Consider the following 15,991-nt stretch of genomic DNA (forward strand, 5'->3'; position numbering starts at 1 on the left):
TTTCACACAGTGCTGTAAAGCACTACAGCAAATGTTGGCGCTACATAAAAAAAAAAGGTTATTATTATCTGTACAGTGATATAGTCCACATTATGTTGTGTGAGAACTTCCTTTAGGTTTTAAGCTACATCATGTTTACTCTATAAGGTATGCATAGGTTGAAGTCACATCCGGGCAGTGGTGCCAAATAGCACCACTTCCAAATAGGTGGACCATTGTCAATGCCGGGTTATAGTTTAGCACAGATGTTGCATTGAAGCCCATGAGCTCTAAAAAGGCACCAGACCCTTAACAAACTTTGCATAAATCAATACTATAAGCGCATATAACAAACTTTGTTATATATCACAGAGAAAATTGCCTCTTTCTCCACTTATCATGCTCCTTTTCTTCCCCATCTCCCGCCTAACTGTTCACTTACTCGGAATTTACTGCTTTCTTCGTCTTGTCTTGGAGAAGATGGACTATCACTGAGGGATCAGGCTACAGCTGCCTATAGAAATGTATGGAGAGGGGAGGAATAAGCACAAGCAGAGTGAGAGAGGCAGAGAAATACACTGCTACAGCTTCTAGTAAGTGTTATATCTCACACTAGTGCTCAGTGACGGACTGGAATTCCTCCGGCACACCAGAGGAAATGAATCTGAGGGCCCACCGTCCATCTATATAGAACATGTACATGTCCACTTTTAACCCGTTAGTGACCGCCAATACGCCTTTTAACGGCGGCCACTAACGGGCTTTATTTTGATGCATATGCCTTTTTACGGCACTGCATCAGGATAAGTATACAGAGCAGGGAGCCGTCAAATCTCCCTGCTCTCAGCTGCTAGACGTAGCTGAGGGCTGGGGGCGTCCCTGCTCTGCCGTGTGAGATCGATATAAGTATCGATCTCACATGTTTAACCCCTCAGATGCGGTGCGCAATAGCGAGCACCGCATCTGAATGGTTTTGGAGAGAGGGACGGAGCTCCCTCTCTCTCCCACCGACACCCGGCGATAAGAGCGCCGAGTGTCTGTGTCTTCTATGGCAGCCAGGGGCCTAATAAAGGCCACCAGGTCTGCCTGTCATGAATGCCTGCCTCATGAATGCCTCTGGCATGATCAGCAGATGCCTGTCCGTTTTAAACGGACAGGCAGTAATACACTGCAATACAAAAGTATTGCAGTGTATTATAAATGTAATCGGACAATCGCATAGTGAAGTCCCCTAGTGGGACTAGTAAAAAAGTAAAAAAAAAGTTTAATAAAGTTAATTTTTAAAAAAAAATTGAAAAAAAATGAAAAACCCAGCTTTTCCCCTTACAAAATGCTTTACTATTAAAAAACCAAAATAAATTAAAAAAAGATACGTATATTTGGTATCGCCGCGTCCGTAACGACCCCGACTACAAATCTATTACATTATTTAACCCGCACGGTGAACGCCGTAAAAAATGTAATAAAAAACTATGGAAAAATTGCTGTTTTCTGTGAATCCTGACTTAAAATTTTTTAATAAAAAGTGATCAAAAAGTCGCATCTACTCCAAAATGGTACCAATAAAAACGACAAGTCTTCCCGCAAAAAAAAAAGCCCTCATACAACTGCATCGGCGGAACAATAAAAACGTTACGGCCATTCAAACATGTAGACACAAAAACAAATAATTTTGAAAAAAAAGTGTTTTTCCTGTGTAAAAGTAGTAAAACATACAAAAACTATACAAATTTGGTATCATTGCAATCGTAACAACCCGCTGAATAAAGTTATTGTGTTATTTATATCACACGGTAAACGGCGTAGATTTAAGACGCGAAAAAGCGTGGCAAACTTTTCAGGTTTTTTTCTATTCCCCCCCAAAAAAAGTTAATAAAAGTTAATCAATAAATAATATGTACCTCAAAATGGTGCTATTAAAAAATACAACTTGTCCCGCAAAAAACAAGACCTTATACAGCTATGTTGACGCAAAAATAAAAGAGTTATAGCTCTTGGAATGCGACGATGGAAAAACGTAAAAAATTGCTTGGTCATTAAGGTTTAAAATAGGCTGGTCATTAAGGGGTTAATCGCATCATAGTCCTTGTTGTTATCATTGTACACATAGGATATTTAATCAATAAAGTCTTATAGGTAATGTGTGAATAATCCCATAAGAAATAGACCCTAGTGGCAATTGATTGACTCCAAAGATCTTCAAATGGGGTTGTCTTCTGCAGGACATTTAAGGCCCATTATTGTGTTAATACTTGGGCCCACCGGAGGATCCTCTGGTTCTTTGGTGTGCCAGTCCGACCCTACTAGTGATGGATTCACAGCTACACTGCTTATTACTGCTGTATAACCCCTCCATGTTCCTGCTTCTATATATGTGATAGATAGAGACTGGAGAGCAGGATTTTCCTCTTCTCGGTGTGCAGTGTATAGAAGACATCACCACCTGTAATACTGTATTTATAGTTGGATACCCATTAAATAATATGTAATCGCTCTGAAGGTACAGTTGATTATTAGAAAAGACGTATCCTACGTATATCTTAAAAACAATATTAGTACAAAGTAAACTAAACAAGAACTCTGCCAGGTAGATGTGAAGCCCAATGCCAAGCCTCTACATACTCATCTTCAAAGGCACATTATATCTATCTATTTAAAAAAAATAGTAAGCAAGCGCCTACTTTATTATGATAAGCAGGTACCTACTTAGTTGTTAAACTTATATGACAGTTTGCAGTCAATGTCGGGCAGTATGTTGATAAATCCAGTCCAATCCTCCATCTTTTTCAATTTGGAGATGATAGGCACCATTTCACTTTTTGGCTCCTGCAGCAAATACTTAGAAGAACCCTTGATTGGTATCATGGCTTCACCACTAGGGTGCAGTGGCCATTTTGCTTACTCTCTGGTCCTGGGGGGGAAATGATGGTTGCTTAATTCCACACAAAGCCCCTTCTAGTGAATGTGATGTCCCTCAAATTCCGGTCTTCTTAGGACTGTGGTCATCTGGAGGTTTGACCCAAATGGCTGCTTATTCTGAAGGACTCTCTAATGAATAATGACAATGGGATACTCTAATTTCTACTGGAGGTCTCCTTTATTTCAAGTTTTATTTTAGAAGTCACCTTGAACCTCTAGTAAATCCTAACTTAGACAAATAAAGGCTAATACAGGGACAAAGCTATAGGGGTTGCGGAGGTAGCAGTCGCACGCCGGCCCTGGTGCTTGTGGGGCCCAAAGACCGTTCTGCCACATAAAAAACTAGTATTATAAATGGCACTTAGGTGGTGGGGCCCTGTTACAGAATTTACCTTGGGGCCTGGGAACTTCAATTTTTGCCTCTGGGTACATACACAGTGATGATAACTCCAGATCCCCTGCATTCGATTAGAAGGCACTTCCCTCACAGATACAAGAATAGAAATTAAACTTATTTTTGTACTTTTGTCCTTTGTCTGACAATTGTATTTAAATATTTAAGAGCTCTGGAACAACTTTTAAGGAAGTAGAGAAGACAAACAAAGAAATAAAATAACAATTAACCATTTTCTTCCTAGATCGTCCATAGAAGTACACAAACAAGGTGATTTGCCTGAGGGCTCGAAAAGCTACCTGAGATTGACGTACATTATCTGGTGGGAAAGGCCGAGCGCCGTGCACCTCAATGCACTTGGGGCCCTTCACATCAAAGTGGATATATGTGTTTGTGGATTCTGAAATAAATCATTTAGCATTTGATCCACTTACATAGAAACTTTACTTCACATATCCTGTAGACAATCACTAATTCTTTCCTATGGTGTGAGGGTATGACAGTATGCAGGAAGGCTTGGAGGTCTATATATATATATTCTTTAAAAATGTAAAACTTTATTAAGATAGTTTGAAAAACACCAACAGGACTTGAAATATCACTTTCAAGTAGTAGGTGGCATTAAATAAGATGTACTATGTAAGGGCCCTTTTACAAGGATCAATGATCGGGAGAATTAGTGTAAACAGGGCAGTTAGTGAGTCGGCTGATCGGATCATTTATGTGGCCAAAAAAATTGTCGCTAATCAGTAGCAAATCTCTTTGTGTAAACCGGGGATGCAAAATGTATGAGGACGTAGAATCAAATCAACGATTATTCGTCCCCATACTGTCAATGAAGCAAACTAGCGCCAATCGACATGCTGTATTGTTGAGCTCTATTTCGATCCACTGTCCTGAGAGAATTGTTAGATCAACCAATTTCCTTGGAGGAAATACAAAACGGCTATTTCGATAAACAAGTCACCTGGTATTGATGGGATCCCTTTGGAAGTGTATAGGGAATATAAGATGTATTTCTTCAGATATTGCAGATGTGCAGCTTTTGCCTTGTTAAGAGGGCCCTATTGGAATCTATGAAGGAGGCATTGATTGGGCTTATGTTAAAGCCTGATGAGAATCCGCTTCTGGCAAAGTCCTGAAGACCTATTACCTTGATCAATTGTGATCGTAAATTATTGGCCAAGGTCCTTCTCGACAAGACTTAATAAAGTTATTGCTTGACTGGTCCATTATGACAAATGTGGTTTTATGTCAGGTGAATTGGGTTAATCAATGCGTCAAAACAGTTTAACTCTATTGAATGGAAATTGTTTTGGGTTCTGTTAGGGAAATTCAGCTTTGGTCATAATTTTATTTCTTGAATAAAGTTTTAGTATGCAGATCCAAAGACCATGGTGATTATTAATTGGGAAATATCCCTTCTTTTTGGTCTATCCAGAGGGACATAGCAGGTGTAAAGGGTTTGCCTGACACAGGTTCTGTGTCGACGCCCGGGGTTAATCAGCCTTCATCAGCTCCAAGGTCTGCTAGAGTGACGCGATCTGTTACCACTCAGGCTTGCAGGCTGAGGAGAGGGAGAACCTATCACAGCTTGGCCTAACGGTTCTAGCTCCCGCCCTTGGTCTATTTATACCCTCACTTGCAGCATTTTCCTTGCCTGTGATTCTCTTGTTTCCTGGCTCTGCTATTCCTGCTATTTACCTGATTGACCGCTGTAACTTTTTGACCCTGGCTTGCCTGACTAGTCTACTGCTCTGTTTTGCTACTACGTACTCTCCTGGTTTGATTCGGCTCGTTCACCACTGCCTGTTGCTCACGGTTTTCCGTGGACAACTGCCCCTACTCCCCTTTGCTTCTGTGTGCCCTTGTCTTGTGTTGTCTGTCTTGCACTTATTGAGCCAGTTGTACGCCGTCACTTAGGACGGGCCGTGCAAGTAGGCAGGGACTGAGTTGCGGGTAGATTAGGGCTAACCTGTCGTCTCCCTACCCCGATTCATTACAGCAGGGTTGTTCCCTATCCCCCCTTCTTTTTGCGCTGGCTATCGAGCCTTTTGCATTCATTATTAAAACGAAGAGAGATAGAGGGATTTAGGCAATATTACAAAAGCTATTCTGATTAGTATGAATATCTGTAAAGGATCTGCCAGACACAGCTTCTGTGTCGACGCCCGTGGTTAATCAGTCTGCATCTGCTCTGAGGTCTGATAGAGTGACTCGATCTGCTACCACTCAGGCTGGTAGGCTGAGGAGTGGGAGAACCTATTACAGCCTGGCTAGATGGAGCTAGCTCCCGCCCTCGGTGTATTTATACCTTCATTTCCTGCTATTCCTTTGCCTGTGATTCTGTCTGGTTTCCTGGCTCTGCTGTTCCTGCTAGTACTATTGACCTCTGCTTCTAATTGACCTTGGCTTTACTGACTACTCTCCTGCTCTGCGTTTGGTACCTCATACACTCCTGGTTTGACTCGGCTCGTTCACTACTCTTGTTGCTCACGGTGTTGCCGTGGGCAACTGTACCATTTCCCTTAGCTTCTGTGTACCCTTGTCTGTTTGTCTGTCGTTCACTTATTGAGCGTAGGGACCGTCGCCCAATTGTACGCCGTCGCCTAGGATGGGCCGTGCAAGTAGGCAGGGACTGAGTGGCGGGTAGATTAGGGCTCCCCTGTCTGTCTCCCTACCCCGACATTGCAATATCTTTGATAAATTTGGTTATTTTGCTTTTTAATAAATTGGCAGTAGTCTCTTCTGTTTCCAATTGACCCAGTTGCATATTCTTTGGATACTCCACTTCAGGATATTGAGTATAATTCATCCTTCAAATATTTGGAAGTCATGGTCTCTAGAAGGGTCCTAGTCTATATTTAAATGTAATCCCTCTTATTCATAGACTAGGAGTCAAAGTTTAACGTTGAAGCGTCTTCCAATATCAATGACATCAATGGTGTGGCACCCAGCGTCGTGTCTCTCCTTTACTCCGCTCTGCTCGCGGTCTCCCATTCCTCTGGTGCTCTCTTCCTGGCTCTCTCTGCTGCCTTTAGGGAACACGTGCACTGACCTCTCTGCTCTTAAAGGGCTAGCGCATGCCAAATTATACCCATCTTTCCTTTGTATAACAGGGTACCTCCCGCATTACTCCATTCCTGAGCAATTAGGTTCCATACTCTACCTTGTTAGTGGTATTAACATGAGGCTTGGATTTGGATTTTCTGTTATCGACCCTGCCTGAACGTGACCTCACCTGTTTGCTGCCTGCCATCACCTCTGACTTTACTAACCGCGAGTAAACGTCTATCGCCTGCCCTATGCTAGTATCAGACCCTACTAAATCTTGCCTGATGAACCTTTCCTGTCCACGTCGACTGTTGACAACAGAGACTACTCTGGAAGTAGCAACCAGGGGAAGGGTAAAGGGTGAACACCTAGCTATTCCTTAGACTTCGCTCACTAGTTTAGCTCTATGCCAAAACCGTTGGCAACATAATGGGTTCATACCATCCTCTGTAGGCCCTGTAATAGTCATTCATTTTACGGACCCTTTGACAGTTATTATTCCTATAGTAATATATAATCTACATTTGGATCCATTTCCTCTCACAATCTCACATGCCAATAATCATTCATTCTAAGCCTCTGCTTATTTTTCTGTTGATCTATGCAAAGATATCATCCGATCCTCATTCTTAAAATCCTAATCTTCCACATCATGCATGGGAAACTAATTTCCTCCCCGTTCTTAAGGATTGGTAAAGAATATTTTGAGAAATTGACACCAAGCTTAACATTCAATTATATAACCAAACAGATTAACAGTATTTCTAAAATAAAAAATATTATAAATTATCCTCTAATCAGGATAATGTCTGTTTCCAAAAGATAAGTACAGAAAATGCTATTTTTTTTTTATAACATATAATTATATACTGTCTCAGAATATTGCAAATATATAGCAGAGCTATACATGACCCTTATTGCAATTAACTGTCAATATAATGATAATGTAATGAATGCAGCATGAAAGACTATCTATCTATCTATCTCAAAAATCTATATATCTAATACAATAAGTAAAAAAAATAATACTAATAGATACAAATAAAGGAAATCAGAGCATCACCAAATAATAATAGTCAATGGTAGGTGCAGAACCCACGATTTGTAGCCTGCAATCCTTAGGTAAGCATTAATAAGAAAATAGGCAGCACTCAAAAAAATCAGTAAAAAAAAGTTTGGAATTAAGTTTGACCTTTTTCAAGCCTTTCCTGGGCACAAGGACTGAGCACTTGCTCACACGTAACGTTATTGCTTCAGAAAATTTCTGCAGCATTTCCGCTAAAACTAGCAGACACTCCTGTGGTTTTTACTGCAGAAAATGGTGCGGATTTTGCTGCGTTATTTTCAAGTCTGTGTGTAAAGGATCTGCCAGGCACAGCTTCTGTGTAAACGCCCATAGGTAATCAGTCTGCACCTGCTTCTATGTCTGTGAGACTGACTCCATCTTCCACCACTCAGGATGGCAGGCTTAGGAGTGGGAGAGCCTATCGCAGCCTGGCCAGACGGAGCTAGCTCCCGCCCTTTTTATACCTGCCTTTCCTGTTCCTCCTTGCTTGTGATTCTTCTCGTTTGGTTTCCTGGCCCTGCTGCAGCTTCTGAACTATTTGACCCTGCTTCATACTGACCCTGGCTTACTGACTACTCTCCTGCTCTGCGTTTGGTACCTCGTACACTCCTGGTTTGACTCGACTTGTTCACTACTCTCCTGCTCTGCGTTTGGTACCTCGTACACTCCTGTTTTGACTCGGCTCGTTCACCACTCTTGTAGCTCACGGTGTTGCCGTGGGCAACTGCCCCATTTCACTTAGCTTCTGTGTACCCTTGTCTGTTTGTCTGTCATGCACTTACTGAGCGTAGGGACCGTCGCCCAGTTGTACCCCATCGCCTAGGGCGGTTCGTTGCAAGTAGGCAGGGACTGAGTGGCGGATAGATTAGGGCTCACTTGTCTGTTTCCCTACCCCCATCATTACACTGTGAGATGGTGACATTTCCTCTGAAAAATGCAGCAATTCCATCCACTTTCTGCAGCAGGAATTGACATGCTGCGAAACAAAAACAAAAAAGAACTGCAGGTGAATTTCTGGACGGAAATTTTACACAGCGTGTGGATGAGATTTGTTAAATCTCACCCTCTACCCTGCTACTGTATTCCGCTGCATATTTTCCGTCCTCAATTCCGGACAGAATATACGCAGCAATTCTGTTACGTGCGGACAAGCCCTAATACGTCCTTAGTTCTTGTGTCCAGGAAAGGCTTGAAAAAGGTCCTCAACACAAGGACTGAAACGTTGCACGTGGGCTAATAAAGTCCAGACTTTTTTTTACTTATTTTTTGGATCGCTGCCTATTTTCTTATTAATGCATACCTAAGGATTGCAGGCTACAAGTCGTGGGTTCTGCACCTACCATTGACTATTATTATTTGGTGCTGCTCTTATTTCCTTTATTTCTATCTATCTATCTGCCTCATATTTATCTATCACTATGAATAAAAATAACACAAAATATAGTTTTTTAGATCATTCCAAAATGTTCAGCCTCATACCATGATAAAAAGTTTTTCATAAACAACACCTACAAAGTTCTAAACCTATTAACACCTAAAGTCCTTTTCAGATGGATACCAGGCGCAAAATACAGTGTCAAGTTCTGTACATTGAGGGCTTAATAGCCACTAGTTTAACCCTTTGTGCTCTTATAGATGCCCTTGTTTTATTTCTACTATACTTTTGAACCAACATCTCTGTGTCTACTCTATGCAGGGGAATCCAGAAGTCCCTTCGAGACAACCACTGTCTATTCAGATTGTTTTTTCCTGTTGAGCTGTAAACTAAACTATGAAAACTAGGGCAGATAAAATGTATTACAAATGATTAGAAGAATTGTGATTAGAAGAACACAATTTTTATATTATTACCCCCAATTTGTTTAACCCCTTCCTGACAGTTGACGTATCAATACGTCATAGCCAGGTAGGGGAAATACGGAGCGGGCTCCTGGGCTGAGCCAGCTCCATACAATGCGGGTGTTGGCTGCATGTCACAGCCGACACTTCACAGTAACGAGCGGGATTGCGCTTGAAAGCGATTACGCTCGTTTAACCCATTAAATGTGACTGCAGCATTTAAATAGTTGGAAAGAGGGGGCGACCCCCTCTAGCAGCTCATCGCGCCCCCTCTTCCGCAATGCACTGGGGTGGCGATGGTTGCTATGGCAGCCTGGCGGCCTAATGAAGGCCCCCAGGTCTGATCTTTGTGTTCTGGCAGAGCTTAAAAAAAAGCCTTTCAGAAAGACGATATACTGCAATACATTAGTGCAGTATACAGTGCAAGCGATCAAACAATCGCTGGTTGAAGTCCCCTAGGGGGACTAATAAAAAAAATAAAAATCAGTGAAATAAAGTTATTTTTTTATGTCCAAAAAAAAAATATTGATAGTTCAAAAAAAAACCCTTTTGCAATTTTCCCCTTAGAACATTGTAAAAAAAATAATAAATAAACATAATTGGTATCGCCGCATCCGTAAAAGTCTGTATTATTACAATCATTATTTAACCCGCACGGTGAACGCCATAAAAAAAATTAAATGCCAGTATCGCTATTTTTTGGTCACCTCATCTCCCACAAAAAATGAAATAAAAAATGATAAAAACCAGATATGTACCCCAAAATAAGCCCTCATACCACTTAATCAATAGAAAAATAAAAAAGTTATGACTACATTTTATTTTTCACAGTTTTTTCTGTGTAAAAGTAGTAAAATATAAAAAAAACTAATATAAATTTGGTATCGCCGTGATCGTATTAACCCACAGAATAAATATTAACATGTTGTTTTAATTGCAGGGGAGATTCCGTAAAAACGAAGTGCAAAAAACAAGAGGGAATCGTAGTTTTTTTTATTTTCTACCCCAAAAATACTTTTTTGTCCTGTTTCCTAGTACATTATATGGTACAATAAATGGTGCTACAAAAAACTACAACTCGCCCTGCAAAAATCAAACCCTCATAGGACTATATCGACGGAAAAATGAAAAAGTTATGGCTTTTGGAAGGTGGGGAGGAAAAAGTGAAAATCTGAAAAATGGCTGCAAGGGGTTAAAATTTGTATACCTCCCCAATAATAATAATCAAAAAACTGCATCACATCTCACAATGTCGAAAGTCTGGATGTGGGTAACATGCCGAAATTGAATGTAATCCTATATAACCTGTGTAGTATATTATACAAGCCAACTCTACAGATCTCTGGTGGTTACTCATGACTTAACGTTAAGCTTTCTATTGCATATATGGAGCAAGTGAAATTTGGAAGACAAGTTGTAGGGAGTGACATGTATGAGGCTCACTTTACGTGACATCATCTCGTAGTGTGCCAAACCAAGTTCTTTCTTACATAGAGACAGATCTCACACCCATGTCACAGGTTCACCCTGACAATTCTGCCCATGCATATTAGGACAGACATAAAATCAGTCACACGACCTCCCCACCCCCCACCAGGACAATAATCAAAGAAAAATGACTATCATGCTTAGCCGTACCAACAAAAAATGTAATATCCTAAGATAAACTTCTATGTAGTTATGTCATGCTGAAGGGGACAAGATCTTCGGAACAATGACAAAGGGTCTTTAGATGAATAAACAATGATTTCTGTGGATGGGTTCATAGGGGCTACTTAGATCTGGAGGGGTTTTCTGTCTTCTTAGCAGCCCCAGGCACAGTCCTGCTATTTTGGTCTATAGTATGTGTAGCCAATATGCAATCATTTTCAGCTGTGGATCATTTTAGAGAGTGGCAGGTGAAGCTACAGTCATCTGTCAAGTGACAATAACAGAGTGTCTCACATAATTTCAGAAGGCCACCGTGCATCACTTTGATAAATACATTTATTTCCTCCCCCTCAATGAAGAAAAATAAGACTGTTGTGAAGTCTGAAGTAGCTTTCGAGTTCAGGTATTGGATTTAGGCTTGTCTAACTATTGCTAATCTTTGTAGTCTGCATTTACATAATTGGAGAAGATAGACGGGTTCCAGCTGGAGTTTGATATGCCGGAGCGCTTAGAGAACAATAGGAGAGAATTAAAAAAGAAGCATTGGATTCTTTCCTTGGAATTACTAAAAAAAGTTGCTCCAGAATTATGTGGACTAGGAGTGTAGCTAGGAGTGGGAGGCAGGGCGTGTGGGGTTCCAGGATGGGGTGCCAACAAGCCACACTGCCTTGCCCAGCGTATTTAGATACAGGGCAGCAAGACAAATCTCTGACCCAGGTAAAGGAAAAGAACACTCCAGGTAATACTAATGCTCTGCATTATGCCTAGTGCAGGGATTTAGGGGGCGGAGCATGACACAAGAATTCTCTTTTTGGTGTTCCCTGTATCATGCCCTACCCTTTTAGGTCCAGTACTAGGCATAACGCAGGGTATCTGTTTTGCCCAGAGTGTTCCTTTAACAGTTGTGAGTGGCAGTCTGGAATGACTTCACTTTATTACTTTTATGATGATATATACTACTGCCCTATCCTCCTCTACCTTATTCTATCATATTATTTGATGATATGTCCTGCTACCAGACCCTCTATTACCATGGGATAGGTCCTACTACCTATTATTTTCCTGCAATTATGTTATGGTGATGTCCTTCCGCCCTACACTCCTCCTCTATGGATGTCCTTCTATCTTATACTTCTCCACTATTGCTATGGTCAGAAGTCCTATCACCCCAAACACCCCCTCTATTATCATTATGGTGAAAACTCCTTCTACCCTATACATGACAACCATCTTTATCATAGTGATCTCATACTACTCTACATTCCGACTCCATTATGGATTTGGTCATGCATTCCCTAGCTGCCCCCAACACTATGCGCCGTAAACATGTGTCTAGTTTACTTATAAGTACATAGTTGTTAATATTTTTCATTTAGTTTGCTAATTGTTATAGTATTTTTTACACACACACACACACACACACACACACACACATATATATATATATATATATATATATATATATATATATATATATATATATATATATATATATATATATATATATATATATACTAAAATAAATGATGTTCTTTTTCATTCATATTGCATGGTCTTATCTATCGGTAAGTAAAACTACTGGCGGAATATAATTTACCATCTTAATTTTATAAAGGCATTCAGGAATTCTGTTATAAAACATGGACACCCAAAAATAAAAGACTTTAAATTAGCTTTTTACCTAGAAGAATAAGTAGAGAAGCAACAGCTTAGCCATAATGTATTGCTGTAAGTAATGCTCCAGACCCAGGAGAGAAGGAATTATACTCCTATTAGGAAGTGACCTTTTAGACAGGTAGAAACGCTAATCCAATCAATTAGTCCCAAATACACAATACTTTCTTGTTAACCCCCTTCCAAAAATAGATAATTTGTTTTATTACTGAAATCAGTAGTACGGGAAATTCATCCCTCTCTTGTTGTGGCACCTCTGAAACTTGGCAGTGATCAAAGTGTGCCTTGTTTAATGAGGGCATGAGAGATTGAAAAGCGGAGATCCTCTTCTGCTATCATCAGTGCAGGCTCCAAGGTTATTCTGCTCCGAAGGAAAGTTTGCAACACAAACGTACATGTATTTGCTTACTTTACGTATTTGTTTTATTTCTGTGCTAGTTTGATTTAAAGGTTGTGTGAGATAAGAAAACAAGGGGCTTTTTTACAGTTTTGTCTATGGCTTGTGTCTGGTATTGCAGCTCATCAAGGGAATAGGACTGACCTGCAATACCAGTCGCAACCTATGTTCAAGTGTGGAGCTATTTCTAGAAAAAAGAAACAGACACTTTTTCATACAACCCCTTTAAGACTCGGGCTACTCTGCAACTATAGACAGATAGTAATGCACCTCATGCAAAGTTTAATGAGGACTACATTCATTGGCATATCACTCAACACAATGTAAGCGTCCCAATGCCAATGCTTATGGATGGCAAGTGGCAACAGTTCCAGTTCCAGTGACTGCAGCATTTTTGCATCCAGATAATTAATTAGGTGATCATAGTGCTGTGGGGGTGAGAGGAGTACATTCAGGGTGGTCTAAGGGCCAGTCTCCAGAGGGTACCGGATGTTGTGAGGAGCGCACCACAATCTTCTGTTTTATTTTGTAATGGCGGACAAACATTTTAAAGGCATACATGTTGTAAGGTGTGGTCTGCTAAATGGACAGAGACTAAAATTATAGACAAATTTACTATTCAAAATGTGCCAGAATTCTAGCTTAAATTTTGGCAAAAAAAATATGGCACAAAGTAATCCAACGTGTAGGTGGTATAATGAAGGGAAAATTTCTAGCCTGTCGAAATGCGATAAATTTATCATACATGCATGAACCACTTTGAGACATTTGACACATCTTCTGTCTGACTGGCCTAAGGGTCCTATTACACCTGCCAATATGGGCCATAACAATAAGCTCCGATCAATGAGACAACTCGTTGATCGGTGCTCGTTTGGTCCTTTCACAAGGAGCTATGGTCAGTAATGTATGGAAACGAGCGATCATTACTACGATCGCTCGTCCCATGCATTTCCATCAATAATAATTACAACAATAATATTTCTTGCAGCATAAACAATACGATCAGCCGATCATCGGCTGATTACTGCCCTGTTGACACAGGGCAATGATCGGGAATGAGCGATTATATGAACGCTCGTTTGCCCGATCATTGGCCCGTGTAAAAGGGCCTTAAGCTTATACCCTCTAAAACTCAGACAGTATTAGTAAATCAGCCTCATTGTGCACCTATTGACTCCTAAAAGGTAAATCCAGTAGTAGTGGTGATGGGCTGGATCTGGGTTATATTCTTAGGGCTCATGCCTACAGGAAAGTCTCGTGTATGGACCCTGTATGGTTGCACATGGAATCCTTATGGATATGTAGGCACCCAATGTTTCTAATTGAGAAAACCTTCATGAATCTGTGAGGAAAAAATCTCTGTATTCCTCCATATAAAATTTGGAGGTACTGTACGGGCTCATAGAATTTTATGGGAGCCGCATTACGTAACTCTACCAGACAGATCCATAATATACCCATGTGTATCAGGATTAGGAGTGATCAAAATCTATGGCCATAAAGTAACGTATTGTCATGATGCATTCTATTTGGGAAGTACTGTTTTTTTTTCCCTTCTTCGTGGTCCTTGGTTATTGATCTTTTAATAAAAAAGAAAAAAAAAGGTGGAGTTTAAATATTTTAATGAGTCCGATCGAAAGACTAAGAATCAAAGCCATTGATTCATTTACTCAATCATTGCCTTGAAACTTCAGTTAGGAAATAGATTGGAAAGCCATTAATTGAACATTTTGCTTATAGTCACAACTTCAGCTTCTCCTCTTCTCCATCCTGGAGTCATATATTTTTTATTTTTTTCTCCCCCCTCCCCTCCGTTCTCTATGAGCTGTTTTCTTTCTCAATTTTTTATAAAATGGGAATAAATATTTAATGAAAATATGCTTTCTCTTTGCAAAGCACCAGAATAATAGGAGCTGGACATACAGTACAAATGATTTTTACCTTGTGAGTGTTTACACAGCGAAGGAAGATGTTTTAAGGTAATCTTCCACTATAATAATGCATGACCACTGGAAAAAAAGCGTAGCCATGAAAAATGTAATCTGATATTGCAACGTTAAGAGAAACATGTATTTTATAGTAGTGTTGGTTCAGCTAAATGAATGGCAAAGAGATGCCGCAGTTGTCTTGCAAAAACAGAAAAATAATGCTTAGAGATGGGAAAATACTGACTGAACTGGTGGGAAACCAAGAATTATTATTACGTAACTGGGATGTTGAGAATGTTTTTATGACCTTTTTGGTATATCAGCTGAAATGCCTTGAATAGCGGCCGTAGTGTATTTTATTTTTATGTTTCCCAATTTGACTACTTGAATGTGGGTCTGTACTTACAAGGGTTGTATAATTTTAACAGCATAATTTTATATTTTAGGTATCTTTTCGATATACAGATCAAAAAGGGTCTTGCTACTGGAAGGCATCTTACTCAGCAAGAAACGAGACCCTCATTTATCAAAACTGTCTAACAGGAAAACTGGTCTTTTTGTCCAAAGCAACCAATCATAGCGCAGCTTTTATTTTTCAAGGATAGTTTAGGAAATAGAAATTGAGCTTTGGTTGGTATGAGCAACAAGGACAGTTTTTCTATTAGACAATTTTGACAAATGAGGCCAATTATATTTTGTATGCTTGTTTTTACTACATCAGCACTGCATGAGCAACAAACCATCTCAAGATTCCCATTAAGATCAGTAGGAAGCCGTCCACTGATTGCAATGGGAAAAGTTGACCCTCGGCCATTGGCTAACCATGAACTCAAAAAGTATTTATATAGGGGATGTAGAAGAAAACTATTCATCCCCTAGTAATAATGCTATCACCTTTACTTTGAAAGAGAAAAATAGATGATTGAGCTAAGTCTATAAAACATAAAATCAACAAAAACAAGTACCGTGCACAATTTAGACGTAAGCATAAACTTTTTCTTTAACAGTTCAGTGATAGTAAATTTTAATTTAATACTGTGCACTGGTATTGATTCTAATTCAGCATTCGGAAACCGCTGTCCCAATTC

The 15,991-nt window shown here is 40.0% G+C and overlaps 1 long non-coding RNA gene across 1 annotated transcript in view; it reads right to left on the reverse strand.

The window, feature by feature from the left end:
• Positions 1–420: 420 nt before the first annotated feature.
• LOC142664082 (uncharacterized) overlaps positions 421–15,991 on the reverse strand; it is a 31,911-nt gene continuing 16,340 nt past the window's right edge. Inside the window, exon 4 of the long non-coding RNA XR_012851184.1 lies at positions 421–493. This is a non-coding gene — a long non-coding RNA (uncharacterized LOC142664082). The remainder of the gene's footprint in view (positions 494–15,991) is intronic.

Source organism: Rhinoderma darwinii, chromosome 11 (assembly GCF_050947455.1).
Source record: "Rhinoderma darwinii isolate aRhiDar2 chromosome 11, aRhiDar2.hap1, whole genome shotgun sequence".
Lineage (NCBI taxonomy): Eukaryota > Metazoa > Chordata > Amphibia > Anura > Rhinodermatidae > Rhinoderma > Rhinoderma darwinii.